At 41.4% G+C, this 18608-nt stretch overlaps 1 protein-coding gene and 1 pseudogene across 2 annotated transcripts in view; both read right to left on the reverse strand.

Annotated features, from left to right (window-relative positions):
* The window catches only part of INA (internexin neuronal intermediate filament protein alpha), a 62946-nt gene that overhangs the window by 41488 nt on the left and 2850 nt on the right, over positions 1 to 18608 (reverse strand). The gene's annotated exons all lie outside the window — the stretch shown is intronic.
* On the reverse strand, positions 13769 to 15303 carry LOC115526764 (annotated as a pseudogene).

Consider the following 18608-nt stretch of genomic DNA (forward strand, 5'->3'; position numbering starts at 1 on the left):
ACTCTAGTGACATAACTGCCACCTCAGCCAGGCACACCCTGGACGTTGTCAAGACTGCTCCAGCTCAGAAGTGCCAACGTACAGGTCTCTGGACAGAACTCCTTGCCTTTCAGTTTGCTCACTTCCCTACTCCTGGTTCACCTGCTCTCATGATCGTGGTTTCCCAGATCTCTGTTCTAAGCCCCAGCCCACAAGTGGCTTCCCTTCTTTCCCTTTCACAGGGTGGTGCCCCTCCTCGTGTCAGAGGGAAGACACGCTCAACACCATCTGCACCATCATCACCTCCCTTTCCTCCATCCTCAGTCTCTCCTCTGGCTCTTCCCACACACAAATACAGTCAAGCTTCTTTCACCTTTATGACTGCCTGTCTCGAGCTCTTAGTCTGTTCAGGTTCTGGGACAAATCTATGGGAGGGGGTTTCCTCACACGACCAAGCAATTCTCAGATACCAGCTGGGTGTCCTACATTTCAACTCAATTCTGGCACTGCCTACCCAGACAGAGCAGTAGATTCCACAGGTTAAGGACTCAGTCTCACAAGACCGACCCCCCCCACCCCTAGCTTCAGATGCAACTCACAAGTACCAGTTACCTGTGCTTCTGACCAACTGGCTATAGATCAGAGGTTCCCACAATCCCCTCCTTCCTTGAGTTTGATTAATTTGCTAAAGTGGCTTGCAGAACTCAGACATTTTACTTACTAGATTACCAGTTTATGATAAAAGGATGTAACTTGGGAACAGCCAGATGGAAGAGGGACATAGGGCAAGATACAGAGAAAGGGAGTGAGGAGCTTCTGTGCCCTCTTTGAGGGTGCCACTCTTCCCAAATCTCCACATGTTCTAACCTAGAAGCTCTTTGAACCCCATCCTTTTGGGTTTTTCATTACACAGCCACAGTTGATTAAATCATTGGCTGTTGGTGATTGATTCTACCTCTAGCTCCTTTCTCCACACTAGAGGTCAGTGGGATGGACTTTCAATCCCACCCCTTTTATCATAAGGTTGATTCCCTTGGCAACCAGCCCTCATTTAAGTGTAGCCAAAAGTCACTCATTAACATAACAAAAGATACCTTGATTGCTCTAGCATTTAGGAAATGCCAAGGGTTTTAAGACCTCTATGCCACTTGTACCCCAATGTTTATAGCAGCACTTTCAACAATAGCCAAATTATGGAAAGAGCCTAAATGTCCATCAACCATCAACTGATGAATGGATAAAGAAATTGTGGCTTATATACACAATGGACTACTATGTGGTAATGAGAAAGAATGAAATATGGTCTTTTGTAGCAACGTGGATGGAACTGGAGAGTTTATGCTAAGTGAAATAAGTCATACAGAGAAAGACAGATACCATATGTTTTCACTCTTATGTGGATCCTGGGAAACTTAACAGAAGACCATGGGGGAGGGGAAGGGAAAAAAAAGTTAGAGAGGGAGAGAGCCAAACCATAAGGGACTCTTAAAAACTGAAAATAAACTGAGGGTTGATGGGGGTGGAAGGGAGGGGAAAGTGGGTGATGGGCATTGAGGAGGGCACCTGTTGGGATAAGCACTGGGTGTTGTATGGAAACCAATTTGACAATAAATTTCATATTTAAAAAAAAAGGCCTCTGTGCCAGAAAGGGGACCAAGACCAAATACATATTTATTATTATAAATGATAATATCATGCTGGTGTTTCAAGTTGCCCTTACAGGGTAGCTTATCAAAAGAGTAGGCCTCCTCATTGCAAAATCCAATGAGCAGTTTCGTTTGCTGTACTGCTTGCACCTTGTGTGGCATTGGACGCTGTGAGCCACTATGTTCTTTTCGGTTCTCTGTTCTTCCTTGGTTTGCAAAGCACTCCACCTACTATTCCCTTTATGGTGTCCTCTTCCTCTTCTCAACTACTGATAGTCCATACTTTTTCTTGTTTAGCCTCTAATTTATCTTGTGTGTTTATATGTGTGTGTGTGTAGTTGAAGTATAGTTGACACACAGTGTTACATTAGTGTCAGGTGTAATTATTTTCTTTTATTTGCTCCTTCTGATATAGCTCATATAATCTAAAGCTTACCACTTGTTTTGCAAGACATCTGACATCTCTGAGCTTTAGCAAAATAGAAGTTGTCATGAAAAATACAACTTATGCACAAAAAGGGCCCAGCAAAGTGCCTGCCATGGAGTAGAGCCTCTCTCTAAATGGTAGTGCTTTGTATTATTATTAATAGTAAAATAATGTCTTTATCTCTACCCACCCCTATAGGTTTATATCTGTCTTTATTATTGTTTTGTAAACTTTTTATTATGGTGATTTTGAACAGCCCCTAAAGTAGAATTGCATAATAAATCCTCATGTACCCATGACCTAGCCCCCACAAATATCAGCCCATGGCCAACCCTGTCCCATTTGCCCCCATCCTCTATAAAAGATACAAATTTTTAAAAATAACCACGATACTATTACCATACTTTAGAAAACCCAATCTTTTGAGATCACTTTATATATGTGATTCCCACAAATTATTTTCTGGATATTCCTTGGGCACTTCAAACTTAACTTGTCCAAAGCTGCATTCACTACCTTTTTAGAAACCAGTCTCCTCCCCACCAACCCCCATCCTCGTGGTCCCTGCCTTGGTGATGGATACCACTGTTCATTAGTCCCTCAGGTCATGTCCTTGGGAGTAGCCTTTGGCTCCTCATTCTCCCTCACATCTCATCCAGCTACTCACCTAAAAATCTTTAGTGTTTGTCCCCAGTCCCCTATTATCACCCCTGCCACAGTCTTATGTTATCAGGTTCTTCTTGGGTCTTTGCTCCTGGATATTAGCTATTCAAATGGTCTCCTCATTGAGTCTTTCACCCTCTAATCTAATCTATTGCCAATGATTTTTTTTCCCAGTAATTTTTATTGTGGTAAAATGCACATAAAATTTACCATTTTAACCTGTATAGTTCAGTGGCATCAAGTATATTCACATTATTGTGCAACCATCACCACCATCCATCTCTAGAATTTTTTAATCTTCCTCAAACCGAAACTCCATGCCCATTAAACAATAACTTTCCATTCCTCCTCTCCCAGTTCCTGGCAACCACCATTCTACTTTCTGTCTTTATGAATTTGAATACTCTAGGTACATCATTAAGTGGAAACATACAGTATTTGTTTTTTATGACTAGTTTATTTCACTTAGCATACATAATAAGGTTCAGGGTTCATCCATATTGTAGCATGTGGCAGAATTTCCTTCCTTTTTGTTTTTTGTTTTTTTTTTCAACGTTTATTTATTTTTGGGACAGAGAGAGACAGGGCATGAACGGGGGAGGGGCAGAGAGAGAGGGAGACACAGAATCGGAAACAGGCTCCAGGCTCTGAGCCATCAGCCCAGAGCCTGACGCGGGGCTCGAACTCACGGACCACGAGATCGTGACCTGGCTGAAGTCAGACGCTTAACCGACTGCGCCACCCAGGCGCCCCAAAATTTCCTTCCTTTTAAAGGTTGAATAATACTCTGCTGTATGTATATACCACATTTTGTTTATTCACTCATCTGTCACTTGGATTTCTTTGACCTTTTGGATATTATGAATAATGTGGCTATGAATATGAATGTGCAGATAAGTCTTCAAGACTTTGCTTTCAATCTTTTTTTTAAATTTTTTTAATGTTTTATTTATTTTTGAGAGAAAGGGAGACAGAGCATGAGCAGTGCAGGGGTAGAGAGAGAGAGAGACACAGAACCCAAAGCAGGCTCCAGGCTCTGAGCTGTCAGCACAGAGCCTGATGTGGGGCTCAAACTCACAGACCACGAGATCATGACCTGAGCTGAAGTTGGATGCTTAACTGACTGAGCCACCCAGGTGCCCCTGCTTTCAGTTTTTTTGGGGGTACATACCCAGAAGTGGAACTGCTAGATCATACAGTAATTCTATTTTTTAAATCTTTTTTTTTTTTAACGTTTATTTATTTTTGAGACAGAGAGAAACAGAGCATGAACAGGGGAGGGGCAGAGAGAGAGGGAGACACAGAATCTGAAACAGGCTCCAGGCTCTGAGCAGTCAGCACAGAGCCCGACGCGGGGCTTGAACTCACGGACTGCGAGATCATGACCTGAGCCGAAGTCAGACGCTTAACCGACCGAGCCACCCAGGCTCCCCAAGTAATTCTATTTTTAATTAAAAATTTTTTAATGCTTATTTATTTTTGAGAGAGAGAGAGAGCACGTGTGAACAAATGGGGGAGGGGAAGAGAGAGAAGGAGACACAGAATCCAAAGCAGGCTTCAGGGTCCAAGCTGTCAGCACAGAGCTTGTCATGAAACTCCCACGAACTATGACATCATGACCTGAGGCTCAACTAAGCCACCCAGGCGCCCCTCTACTTTTAATTTTTTGAGGAACTTCCATTTTCCATAGTATTCCTTTTTACATTCCTTCTAGCAATACACAAAGATTACAATTTTTCTAGTCCTTGCCAACACTTACTTTCTGTTTTTTTGTTTTGTTCTGTTGTGTTTTTATTTTAATTACAGCCATCCTACTGTTGTGTTTTTATTTTAATAATGGCCATCTTACTGTTGTGTTTTTATTTTAATTACAGCTGTGAGGTGATATCTTATTGTGTTTTTTTCAATATATGAAGTTTATTGTCAAATTGGTTTCCATACAACACCTAGTGCTCATCCCAAAAGGTGCCCTCCTTAATACCCATCACCCATCCTCTCCTCCCTCCCACCCCCCATCAACCCTCAGTTTGTTCTCAGTTTTTAAGAGTCTCTTATGCTTTGGCTCTCTTCCACTCTACCCTCTTTTTTTTTTTTTTTTTTTTTTTACCCCTTCCGCTCCCCCATGGGTTTCTGTTAAGTTCCTCAGGATCCACATAAGAGTGAAACCATATGGTATCTGTCTTTCTCTGTATGGCTTATTTCACTTAGCATCACACTCTCCAGTTCCATCCATGTTGCTGCAAAGGGCCAGATTTCATTCTTTCTCATTGCCACGTAGTACTCCATTGTGTATATACACCACAATTTTTTTATCCATTCATCAGTTGATGGACATTTAGGCTCTTTCCACAATTTGGCTATTGTTGAGAGTGCTGCTATAAACATTGGAGTACAAGTGCCCCTATGCATCAGTACTCCTGTATCCCTTGGGTAAATTCCTAGCAGTGCTATTGCTGGGTCATGGGGTAGGTCTATTTTTAATTTTTTGAGGAACCTCCACACTGTTTTCCAGAGCGGCTGCACCAGTTTGCATTCCCACCAACAGTGCAAGAGGGTTCCCGTTTCTCCACATCCTCTCCAGCATCTATAGTCTCCTGATTTGTTCATTTTGGCCACTCTGACTGGCGTGAGGTGATATCTGAGTGTGGTTTTGATTTGTATTTGCCTGGTGAGGAGCGACGTTGAGCATCTTTTCATGTGCCTGTTGGCCATCCGGATGTCTTCTTTAGAGAAGTGTCTATTCATGTTTTCTGCCCATTTCTTCACTGGGTTATTTGTTTTTTGGGTGTGGAGTTTGGTGAGCTCTTTATAGATTTTGGATACTAGCCCTTTGTCCGATATGTCATTTGCAAATATCTTTTCCCATTCTGTTGGTTGCCTTTTAGTTTTGTTGGTTGTTTCCTTTGCTGTGCAGAAGCTTTTTATCTTCATAAGGTCCCAGTAGTTCATTTTTGCTTTTAATTCCCTTGCCTTTGGGGATGTGTCAAGTAAGAAATTGCTACGACTGAGGTCAGAGAGGTCTTTTCCTGCTTTCTCCTCTAGGGTTTTGATGGTTTCCTGTCTCACATTCAGGTCCTTTATCCATTTTGAGTTTATTTTTGTGAATGGTGTGAGAAAGTGGTCTAGTTTCAATCTTCTGCATGTTGCTGTCCAGTTCTCCCAGCACCATTTGTTAAAGACACTGTCTTTTTTCCATTGGATGTTCTTTCCTGCTTTGTCAAAGATTAGTTGCCCATACCTTTCTTATTGTGTTTTTGATTTGCATTTCCCCAATGATTTGCTTAACATCTTTTCATGTACTTGTAAGTCATTTCTTCATCTTCTTTGGAGAGATGTCTATTCAAGTCCGTTGCCCATTTTTGAATCGGGTTGTTTGTTTTTTGTTGTTGAGTGATAGCACTTCTTTATATATTCTGGATAGTAATGCTTTATCAGGTATATGATTTGCAAATATTTTCTCCTGTTCCATGGGTTGCCTTTTTACTCTGTTAATAGTGTACCTCAATGCACAAATATTTTTTATTGTTTTTTATTTTAATTCCAGTTGTTATATTAGTTTCAGTTGTACACTATAGGGATTCAACAACTCTAGACATTACTCGGTGCTTGTCATGATAAGTGTATTCTTTAACCCCCATCACCAATTTCACCCATTCCCCCATCCAGCTTCCTTCTGGTAACCATCAATTTGTCTATGGTTAAGAGTCTGTTTCTTGTTTTGTCTCTCTCTCTCTCTCTCTCTCTCTTTTGTTGCTTGTTTGTTTTGTTTCTTAAATTCCATATATGAGAGAAATCATGTGCTATTTATCTTTCTCTGACTGGCTTATTTTACTTAGCATTATGCTGTCTAGCTCCATCCATGTCATTGCAAATGGCAAACTTTCATTCTTTGTTATGGCTGAATGATATTCTATTGTGTACATATACCATATCTTCTTTATACATTCATTAGTCAATGGACACTTGGGCTGCTTCCATAATTTGACTATTGTAAATAATGCTGCTATAAACATAGAGGTGCATGTATCCCTTTGAATGAGTGTTTTTGTATTCTTTGGGTAAATATCTAGTAGTGCAATTTCTCGATCATAGTGTAGTTTTATTTTTAACTTTTTGAGGAAACACCATATTGTTTTTTCCACACTGACTGAACAGGTTTGCATTGCCACCAGCAGCACATGAGAGATCCTTTTTTTCCCACATCCTCACCAGTACTTGTTGCTTCTTGTGTTTTTGATTTTAGCCGTTCTGACAGGTGTGAGATGATAGTTCATTTTAGTTTTGATTTGCATTTCCTTGATGATGAGTGATGTTGAGCATCTTTTCATGTGTCTGTTGGCTATTTGTATGTCTTCTTTGGAGAAACGTCTGCTCATGTCTTCTGCCCATTTTTAAAAAAATGTTTATTTTTGAAAGATAGCATGAGCAGGGGAGAAGCAGAAGGAGGGGGACAGAGGATCTGAAGCAGGCTCTGTGCTGACAGCAGAGAGCCCGATGCGGGGCTCACTCACAGACTGAACCGTGGAATCATGACCTGAGTGCCCCCCATTGTTTACTTTTACTATCACACTTATCAAACTGGTTTAATTTTTGGCTCACCTGTTTCCTGTCTCTCCAGGTAGACTATAATGTGTGTGTGTGTGTGTGTGTGTGTGTGTGTGTGTGTGTGTGTGTGTATTTAAATTTTTATTTTTAGAGAGAGCAGGAGAGAGAGGCAGAGGCAGAGAGAGAAAGAGAATCTTAAGCAGGCTCCATACTTAGTGCAGAGCCCCACGCAGGGCTCTATTCCATGACCCTGTGATCATGACCTGAACCAAAACCAAGAGTCAGATGCTCAACTGATGCTCAACTGGAGGCAACCCTTCTCCAGATAGACTGTAAATTCCTTAATGGCATTGGCCCTATCCCTATCTTGTCAACTGCATGCTGCTCAAATTTGGTTAAACTGTTGACTGGGGATCTCCACCACCTTAGTTGCTTTGACCTTGAGTGAACTAAAACCTTTGGGCCTCAGTTTTCTGAGGTTTCTCAGGTTTCTAAGATTATTGTGATGATTAATTGAGATTATGTTTATGAAGTGCAGGTTGCTTACCAGTAAATGCTCAACAAAAACTAGCTGTTATTATCATCAACTTATTGAATTGATATTTCAAATTCTAACCAGTTGTATGACTTTGCACAAAACTCATAAACTCCCAGGACCTATTTTTACTTCATTAAAATGAGGTGTTTGACCTGGATTATCCATGACAGTGGTTCTCAAACTAGGCTGCACATTGCAATCATCTGGGGAGCTTTAAAAATACTGATGTCTAGGTCCCTCCCCCCAAGATTCTGATTTAATTGGTGTGAGATACAATCTGGCATGGGTATTTTTTAAAAGCTCCCCTGGTGATTCTAATGTTCAGCCAGCATTGAGAACCACTGATCTAAAGTTTCTTCCAGATATAACACACTAGAAAGTTGAGCTGCCAAGATTCCTTGGAGGCAGGAGAATGGAATGTCTCCCAGCATTCTCCTGCTATCACCCTTTGTTAGTTTAGCAGGAAGTATTATTGGACAGGCTCACTTAGCTGGAACTCCAAGAGTGTTTGTGGGTTCCTGAGTGTTTAATACTTAGGAGCTCTGCTCCCTCCATCTGGAGAGACTTTGGAGACCAAGGCTCTGAGAAGGAGAAAAAAAAATCAGCTCTTCCTTACCACACTGCTCTAAACCAAGGCCTAGAAGTCTCCCCTGGAGTGTTGTGCTATGGAGTCCTAGTCAGGCTAAAGAAGAGGGTAGAGGAAAGGATCATTGGTATTAAGTTAGTAGGGAAACTTGAGGCCCTGACTAGAAGGGGGTAGGGGCTGAGAGTTAACAAATACTCATTCCTTTACAGTGCTTTAACACCATATTCATATTCATACCCATTATTTGTTTGATTCCCATAGCAACCTTGAGGAATGCAGAGCAGGTATTATTGCCTCCATTTTGTAGAGGAGTAGAACAGGTCTCTGAATGGTTAAGGGCCTCACCAAAATTACACAGTAGATTAGCAGCAGAATCAGCATGACAGTCCCTGAACCCTGACTCTCCTTCCTGGACTCTCTTACTGTGTCTAGGAAGAAAACCTGCATACTCACTGTGAGATAGAAGAAAATACATGTTGTTCCCTTTTCCTGATTCCTGGTACAGAGCTCCGGAAACCCTTGTAATCCCTGGGTGATAGGACTGTCTTTTGTTCTAATGAGGTGACTCTCATAGAGTCATAAATGGCTCCTGGATGAGGGCTGATCACTGGAAAGACCAATCCATGATTAGAAGCTTAGAATTTTCAGCCCTTCCCTTCCTTCTCTTACAAAGGGCAAGGAGCTAAAAATAGAATTGGTCAATCATGCCTACATGATTAAGCCTCCATAAAAATCCCCACAGTGTGGGGTTCAGAGAATCTCCAGGTTGGTGAATACAACACATCAATATACTGGGAGACAACTCCATGGAAATAAAAGCTCCTGTGTGTGGGAACCTCCCCAAACCTCTTCATCCAGCTGTTCATTTGTACCCTTTATCGTGTCATTTAATAAACTAATAAACACAAGTAGGTGTTTGTTCTGGGAGTGGCTCTTTTTTTTTAAGATTTTATTTATTTTATTTTATTTTATTTCATTTTATTTGTTTTTTAAAGATTTTATTTTTGCAGGGCACTTGGGTGTCTCAGTTGGTTAAGCATCTGACTCTTGGTTTTGGCTCAGGTCATGATCTCACAGTTTGTGGGTTTGAGCCCTGTGTCAGGCTCTGAGCTGACAATGTGGAGCCTGGTTGGGATCCTCTTTCTCCCTCTCTCTACCCCTTCCCTGCTCGTGCTCTCTCTCTCTCTTTCTCAAAAGAAATAAATAAACTTAGAAAAATTTTTATTTTTGGGGGTGCCTGAGTGGTTCAGTGGGTTGAGCACTGACTTGATTTCAGCTCTGGTCATGATCCTATGGTTTGTGAGTTTGAGCCCCACATCTGGCTCTAGGGTGATAGTGAAGAACCTGCTTCGGATTCTCTCCCCCTCTCTCTGCACCTCCCCCCACCACACACACACCAAATGAATAAATAAACTTGAAAAAAAAAATATTTTATTTGTAAGTAATCTCTACACCCAACTTAGGGCTCAAACCCACAACCCTGAGATCAAGAGTTGCAGGCTCCAATGACTGAGGTAACCAGGCACCCCTGTGAGTGGCTCTTTTAACAAATAATTGAATCCAAGGGGGAAGAGGTCATGAGAACCTTTGATCTGTAGCTAAGTCAGACAGAAGTTATAGTAAGCTGGGCACCTATTTCTTGTGACTGGCATTCAAAGTGGGGAGCCGTCTCATGAGACTGAGCCCTTACCCTGTGGGATCTGGACACTCTCAAGGCAAAGTGTCAGAACTGAGTTAAATTGTTGATACTCAGTTGTTACAGAGAATTGCTCACACATCTGGTTTCAGAAGCCTGGTGTGTGTGGTAGTGGTATGAGAGTAAAGGGGACGCAGAACTGGGAGGGACTTTCTAAAACACTTGGGTAGCTCAGAGGCCTTCCTGACTCCTTGGAATTAGAGCCAAGGTTCTCAATGGCCCAATTTGTGCTACAGGGAACAACTAAAATAACCCCTTCCAGTTGTGGCCCATCTACTCTGAGCATAGCAGTGTTCTCCAGGATTATTAGCAAACAACTTCAGTTTTATAAAGTTGGGGTGTTCAGGACTAGCTTTAAGGTATATTTAGTTACAGTGTCCAGTATGTTCAAGAACACTCAGAAGGGCTGTGTAGAGCAGTGTTAACCAAATGCTGGGTCTTAGACAAGAGTTGGCTCTTGGCTGCTGGTTCAAGATCAAACAACAAAGGAACAGAAAAGGGTATTGATTTTTTACTAAGCTCAGTTTACTTTAAATCCATGCCTTTTGGGGTGCCTGGGTGGCTCAGTCAGTTAAGCATACAACTCTTGATCTCAGTTCAGGTCATGATCTCATGGTTAATAAGATCAAGCCTCAAGTCAGGCTCTGTGCTGACAGCATGGAGCCTGCTTGGGATTCTCTTTCCTCCCTCTCTCTCTCTGCCCTTCCCCAGCTCATTTTCTCTTTCTCACTCTTTCAAAATAAGTAAATAAACTTAAAATAAAAAGAATACCTGCCTTTTTTAAAAAAAAAATTTACATCCAAGTTAGTTAGCATATAGTGCAACAATGATTTCAGGAGTAGATTCCTTAATGCCCCTTACCCATTTAGCCCATCCGCCCTCCCCCAACCCCTCCAGCAACCCTGTTTGTTCTCTATATTTAAGAGTCTCCTATGTTTTGTCCCCTTCCCTGTTTTTATATTATTTTTCTTCCCTTCCCTTATGTTCATCTGTTTTATGTCTTAAATTCCTCATATGAGTGAAGTCATATGGTATTTGTCTTTGTGACTGACTAGTTTCCCTTAGCATAATACCATCTGAGTTCTATCCACGTAGTTGCAAATGGCAAGATTTCATCCTATTTGATTGCCGAGTAATACTCCATTGTATAGATATACCACATCTTTATCCGTTCATCCATCAATGGACAGTTGAAGAAGCCCTGCCTTTTATTCTGAGATTACGTTTTTCCTATTTCCTACTTTTTTGGTGTTAAAATTGCCTTTCATGAAATAGTAATGATAGTAGATGGCAGTTTATTTTAATGTCCTGAATGGCATAATCCAAAGATGACCACCCTATGGGAACCCCCAAAATTGCTTTTGAAATATTACTGAGTGAAGGAATCCAGGATCTGGTAACCACTTACCATTTCAGAGGGCCATGTGACCCCAATTCCTCAGAGGTGTGGGAGGCTGCAGAAAGAGCCTCACCTCGACAGTAGTGGTAAAACATCAAACAGTAGAAGACTTAAAATGCCAGGATTTGGGCTTTGCCATTCATAAATTCATACAGAAAGAAAAGTACCATTGCTACTTATTTATTTATATAGTGCTTACTGGATGCCTGGCCCTGTCTCAAATGCTGTACAAATATGATCTCATTTAATCCTCATCAAGCCTATGAGGTAGACACTATTATTATCTCCACCTCCATTTTGAAGAGGAGAAAACTAAGACATGAGAGTATGAAGAAACCTGTCCAGGGTCACAGCTAGTTAGCTGCAGAGCCAGAAGTTGAAGCCAGAGTGTCTGGCTCAGGAATCCATTTTCTTAATCCCTACACCATGCTGCCTAGTTAGAAGCAATTTAAGACTTTTGTGGCTTGTAATGATCTATTTTTAGCCTCTGATTCCATAGACAGAAGCTGCCTGTGGACTACGCTGCCTGGTCTGTATTGAGCTGCTGTCAGTGATCTCTTTTGAGGCCTTTCCACAACACCACTGGAAGAATCAGAATGGGCAAATGTCCTTTTACGGAGCACAAGACAACAGTGGCAAAGTCAATGAACTTTGGATAAGATCAGTAAGACCTTGTAGCTTGGAACCTGAGTCCATGCAAAGGCCTTCTGAGAGGTCCTCCAGAGCCTGGACTGGTAGTTTTCAAACACATTAAAAAAAAATTTTTTTTTAACGTTTATTCATTTTTGAGAGACAGAGACAGAGCTCGAGTGGGGGAGGGGCAGAGAGAGAGAGAGAGAGAGAGAGAGAGAGAGAGAATCCCAAGTAAGCTCCTTGCTGTCAGCACAGAGCCTGACTAGGGGCTCGAACTCACAAACTGTGAGATCATGACCTGAGCTGAAATCAAGAGTCAGACACTTAACTGACTGAGCCACTCAGGTGCCCCAGAGGTGTTCCATTTTAAGTCCAACAACTTATCACTTATTTAGGTGGACATTTAGACTCCAAGGTTGGAACAGTTGGCAACATATCAGATCTATCTGGAAACAGATTGTACTAGTGTCTGGCTCAGGTTCCTGCTCCAAGAGATGCTTAGGACTTCACAAGGTAGAGCACAAGGATGAAAGAATGAGAGCTCTGGTGTGCTCCCCCCGCTCCCCCCGCCCCCCATTTTTAAAAATAATTTAATCAAGACACAACCTCGTAGAAGGCATTAAAATAAAATCCACTCACAATCCTACCACACATTCATTTAGTTATTAATTAACTTATCTAAAAAAATATATGGAATCCCCAATCCCCACTGTACCAGCACCTACCTGGGCTAGGTAGGCGGTGTATCCCTTCTCAGTGGACAAGATGGATACTGTCCATGCCCTCCTGGAGCTTACAGCCTAATGAGCAGGCAGATATTAAAGACATATTCACACAAAAACTTCTTTAATTGTGATTGTGGGAAGGAAGGGAACTGGAGAGATGGGGAAGTAAAGGACAGCATGAAAGAAAATACCAGGGTAAAGAGAGTGGTAAGACCTCTCCAAGTAACATTTGAGCTAACACCTAAAAGATGAATAGGGTTCAAAAGGTGAAAAGAGCTTTTCATGCAGAGGAAACAGTATAAGCAAGGACATGTGGACCAGGAACTGAAAAGTGGCCATATGGAAGGAGCCCAGTGGACACGGAGGAAATGGTCCTATATAAATATGTGTTCAATTCCTTTAAAATTTTTTTGGGGTCGCCTGGGTGGCTGGTCGGTTAGGCATCCAACTCTTGCTTTTGGCTCAAAATCTTGTGGTTGGGGGGGTTCCAGCCTGCATGGGCCTCTGTGCTGGTGGTGTGGAGCCTGCTTGGGATTCTGTCTCCCTCTTGCTCTGCCCCTCCCCTGCTTGCTCTCTATCTCTCAAAATAAATTTAAAAATAAATTTAAAAAAAATTTTTTTTAATTTTCACTGTGGTAAAATATATATAACAGAATTTGCCATTTTAAACTTTTAAAACATTTAAAAATGACGCCTGGGTGGCTCAGTTGGTTAAGCGTCCTGACTCTTGATTTTGGCTCAGGTCATGATTTCCAGATTCCTGAGATGCAGCCCCACATCAGGCTCTGTGCTGACATAGTGGAGCCTTCTTGGGATTCTCTTTCTCCCTCTCTCTCTTTCCCTACTCTGCTTGTGCTCACTCTCTCTCAAAAGAAATAAATAAACATTTAAACATTTTAATGGCATTAGGTACATTTATAGTGTTGTGCAACCATCAGCACTGCCTTTTCGTCTTCCTTCCTTCCTTTCCACAGGGAAAATAACTTTATTTTCATCAGGAGTGTGGGCAGATGTCTAGTCTCAGAACTTCTGGAATTGCTTTTGGGTACCAGTGGCCTTCATGACTTTGAACACATTGAATCGCACAGTCTTGCTCAAGGACCTGCACTTACCCACTGTGACTATGTCATCAATTTGGACGTCTCTGAAGCAGGGGGACAGGTGCACAGACATGTTCTTGTGGGTTTCTCAAAGTGGTTGTACTTTGATATGTAGTGGAGGTAGTCTTGGAAGATGACAGTGGTCCTCTGCGTCTTCATCTTGGTCACCATGCCAAACAGAACCTGCCCTCTGATGGAGACATTACTGGTAAAGAGGCTTTTCTTAATGATCTAGGTGCCCTCACTGGTCTCCTTGGGCATCCTGAAGCCCAGACCAGTGTTTTTGTAGTATTGAGGGAGCATCTCCTTGCCAGTTTCTCCAAGCAGAACCCTTTTGTTATTTTGAAAGATGATTGGCTGCTTTTGGTAGGCACACTCTGTCTGAATGTCTGCCGTCTTCCTGACTGCCTGAAAAAGGTACCACTGTCTATTTGCAAAACTCTTTTTTTCCATGATCCAAATGGAAACTCTGTCCCCATTAAGTAATAACTCCCCTGCCAGCCCCCAGTAATCTCTAATCTACTTTCTGTCTGTATGAATTTGCCTGTTCTAGATAGTTCGCATAAGTGAAATCACATAGTATTTGTCCTTTTGTCTTTGGCTTATTTTACTTGGCATAATGTTTTCAAGGTTCATCCAGGTTGTAGCAGGTACCAGAACTTCATGCATTCTTATGGCTGAATAACATTCCTTTGTATGTATGTACCACATTTTGTTTATCCATTCATGTATTAATGGACTCTTGGGTTGCTTCCACTTTTTAGCTACTGTAAATTATGCTACTATGAACATCAGTATAAAGGTGTCTGTTTGAGTCCCTATTTTCAATCTTTTTGGATATATACCCAGAAGTGGAATTGTTGGATCGTAAGGTAATTCTATGTTTAGCTTTCTGAGGAACCACCAAGCTGTTTTCCATAGAGGCTGTACCGTTTTACATTTCTACCAGAAATGCAAGAGTGTTCTAGTTTCTGTACATCCTTGTCAACACTTGTTATGTTGCTTTTTTTCCCTTTTAACTTTAGCTATCCTCATAGGTATGAAGTAGCACATCTGTGTATTTGATTCTGACTCTTCTGTCTCCTCTGGAATCCATCTCTCCTGAAACTCTGAAGCTCTTAGGCATCTGGAATATAATGACCTGCCTTTATGTTTTACCCAAGTGTCTAATTACCTAAATAGAAGTTCAGCAACTCTGGGGTAAAGTGTGGATAGGGGATCTCCAGTATTTACCACCTGGTAGATGTTCAGTAAATGAAATGATTGTCATAGAACTTGCAGATCTTGTCTTTCTCAATAATAAAAAGAAAATTATTTCTTTTTTTTAGAAATAGTTTTATTTATTTATTTATTTATTTATTTGAGAGAGAGAAAGAGAGAGAGAGAGAACGAGCATAAGTGGGGGAGGGGCAGAGGGAGAGAGGAACAGAGGATCCGAAGCAGGCTGGGTGCTGACAGCAGCAAGCCCCATGCGGGGCTCAAACTCATGAACTGAGAGATCATGACTTGAGCCGAAGTCCAACGCTCAACCAACTGAACCACCCAGGTGCCCCTAAATGAAATAATTTTCATAAATGCCTGAGACGATTGGTTGATTACATTCCATTCATTTAAACTGCAGAGCTGATCCATGCAACTCCTCCACTTTATGGCCTCAATTACTCTCCAACACACTTAGGGTAAGATAATCATTTATCTGGTCTACGGTGCCCTGCAAGGTCTGATCCTGCCTCTTTCCAGGTCCTTTTTTTTTTTTTTTTTTGCCACTTTCTCCTTTTCTCTCTGCCTTTTCTCTCTAGGCTTCAGATCATTTTATACATACACAGGTTCATCCCTACTTTCAGGCCTTTGTATCTACTGGTCCCTCTTTCAGGAATCCTCACTCCTCCAAGCAAGCCCCTCTCTCTTTTTAGTTGAAGTCCTACTCATCCTTCAGGTCTCAGGTGAGATGTTATTTCCTTAGGGAAAGTTTCTTTCCTGACCCTCTCCCTACCCCAAAACCTAGCCCCTATTTTGTTTTCCCTCATCGCATCTTTTACTTTTCCTGCATATCACTTCCCTAAAATTGTGATAAAATAATTATTCATTTAAAGCTCATCTTTCCAAGCAGTCAGAAACCTCCTGCAGAGACCCACGTCTCTATTGATCAGTATTAGGCACAGAGTAGAAGCTCACTGCATGTTTTTGAATAAATGTAGGTCCTTCTAAGTCTTACATGGATGTCCCATCTCTCAAATTGGACTAGAAATAGACATTTCTAGCTAGACTAAACATTTTATGGTTGTCTTCTTCCATAATGCCTGTACTGGCACTTATCATGGTAAGTGCTGATCCTATGCCATTAGATAAAGAAGGATGAAAAACAGAGGAGACAAATGAGGTGGCTGATTGGATCTAAGATTGAACACTTCCTGGGACAAAGAGTTTTGGGCAGCAGGAGGTTGTTTCTAGGCCCCAGGCCAGGGTGTTAAGCAATGTTTGCATTTCTCTGAGAGTTTCTACCAAGGAGCAGAAAACTGATGAGTAACCTGTGAATGCTTTTATGGTATTCTGGGGAAAATAGTATTAATCAGAGGGGTGGGACAGCCATGTGGGTGCTGGGCAGGAAGTTTGGTGAGAGGCCATCCAAGGCCACAGTAGAATGGCCTCTCTTTTTAAGCACTCACTGCCCAGGCCCTTCAGCCCATGCCAAGTTAGAGATCACAGGCAAGCCACTTAAGGCTCCTTTGCTTCCTCAGGCTCCCCACTCTTCTGTTAGAAGGTTCAGTTCTTTCATACTTGGTATGGCTTGTCTTACTCCAGAAGGAGTCATAAGGCCAAATGCCCTGTCCTTTTCCTTTCTTCTGCAATTAAAAAAAATAATAATTTCTGGTTACAAAAACAATACATGAATACACTTATCTTCAGAAACAGTAAAACTAAATTAAACTCCCCTTGAACTTTACCCCCAATCTTGGCCCCTTACCCCATCTTTAGAGATAGAGATAACTTTTTTTTTTTTTAAGAGAGAATTTTTTTTAAGTTTATTTATTTATTTTGACACACACACACACACACACACACACACACACACACACAAGTGGGGGAGGAGCAGAATCCTAAGAGGGAGAGAATCCCAAGCAGGCTCTGCGCTGTCAGCACAGAACCCAACGTGGGGCTCTACCTCATGAACTGTGAGATCATGACCTGAACGGAACTCAAGAGTCTGATGCTTAACTGACAGCCACCCAGGCACCCCTAGAGATAACTTCTGATGAGTTTGGCATGTAGCCTTATAACCTGTTTTAAAAATCTTTTACAAATTTAATGTGTGATTGTCTTAGTTTGGGGTGCTATAATAGTATACCAGTCACTTAGTAGCCTATAAAATTCCTCACAGTTCTAGAGGCTGGGAAGTCCAAGAGCAAGGCACCAGCAGATTTGGTGAAGGCTTGTTTCCTGGTTCAGAGACAGCTGTCTTCTTACTTTGTCCTTACAGAGCAGAGAAGGTAGGAAGTTTTCTGGGGTCTCTTTTATAAGGGCACTCATTCCATTTATGAGGACTCTGCCCTCATGACCTAATTACCTTTCAATGGCCCCACCTTTACACACCATCACATGAGGCATTAGGTTTCATCATCTGAATTTAGAAGGGGATACAAACATTGTCTATAGCAATGTTGGTAAGAGATAATGGTATTTATGTCTATTTTAACATTTTATTTTGAAAATAATTTTAGTTTACAGGAGAGTTGCAAAGTGTTTTAACATTTTATTTTGAAATAATTTTAGATATACAGAAGAGTTGCAAAGATCTTAACAGAAAGTTCCAGTATACCTTCACTCAGCCTCTCCTAATGTTAACAGGTTCCATAACTCTGGTTTAATGGTCAAAACTAAGAAATTAACACTGGTACAATATACTATTAAATTATAAACTTTGTTAAAACTTTACCAGTTTTTCCATAATGTGTTTTTATGGTTCCAGGATCCAACATTGCATTTAGTTTTCTCTTTAGCTTCCTCCAACCTGTGACAGTTCTCAGTCTTTCCTTGACTTCCATGACCCTAACACTTTTTTTTTAAAGGCTTCCATTTTTTTTAAGTTCATTTATTTATTTACTTTTAAGTAATCTCTGCACCCAACATGGGGCTCGAACTCTTGACCCTGAGATTAAGAGTTACATGCTCTCCCACCTGAGCCAGCCAGGCACCCCAACCTTAATCCTTTTGAATAGTCCAGGTCAGGTATTTTGTAGAATATCCCTTGATTTGGGTTTGTCTGATGATTTTTCATAATTAGACTGAAGTTATCTATTTTGAGGAAGAGTTTTTTTTTTTTTTTTTTTTTAATTTTTTTTTTAATGTTTATTTATTTTTGAGACAGAGAGAGACAGAGCATGAACAGGGGAGGGGCAGAGAGAGAGGGAGACACAGAATCCGAAACAGGCTCCAGGCTCTGATCTGTCAGCACAGAGCCCGATGCGGGGCTTGAACTCACGGACCGTGAGATCATGACCCGAGCCGAAGTCGGACGCTTAACCGACCAAGCCACCCAGGCGCCCCGAGGAAGAGTTTTTAAAAATATCAATATAATATACATATTATATATCATGCTGCAACTTGCTGCTTACATTCAGCTATAGGATTTTGAGATAAATCTATATTAACATATAGATCAAGGTCACTTCT

This window comes from Lynx canadensis, chromosome D2 (assembly GCF_007474595.2).
Source record: "Lynx canadensis isolate LIC74 chromosome D2, mLynCan4.pri.v2, whole genome shotgun sequence".
Lineage (NCBI taxonomy): Eukaryota > Metazoa > Chordata > Mammalia > Carnivora > Felidae > Lynx > Lynx canadensis.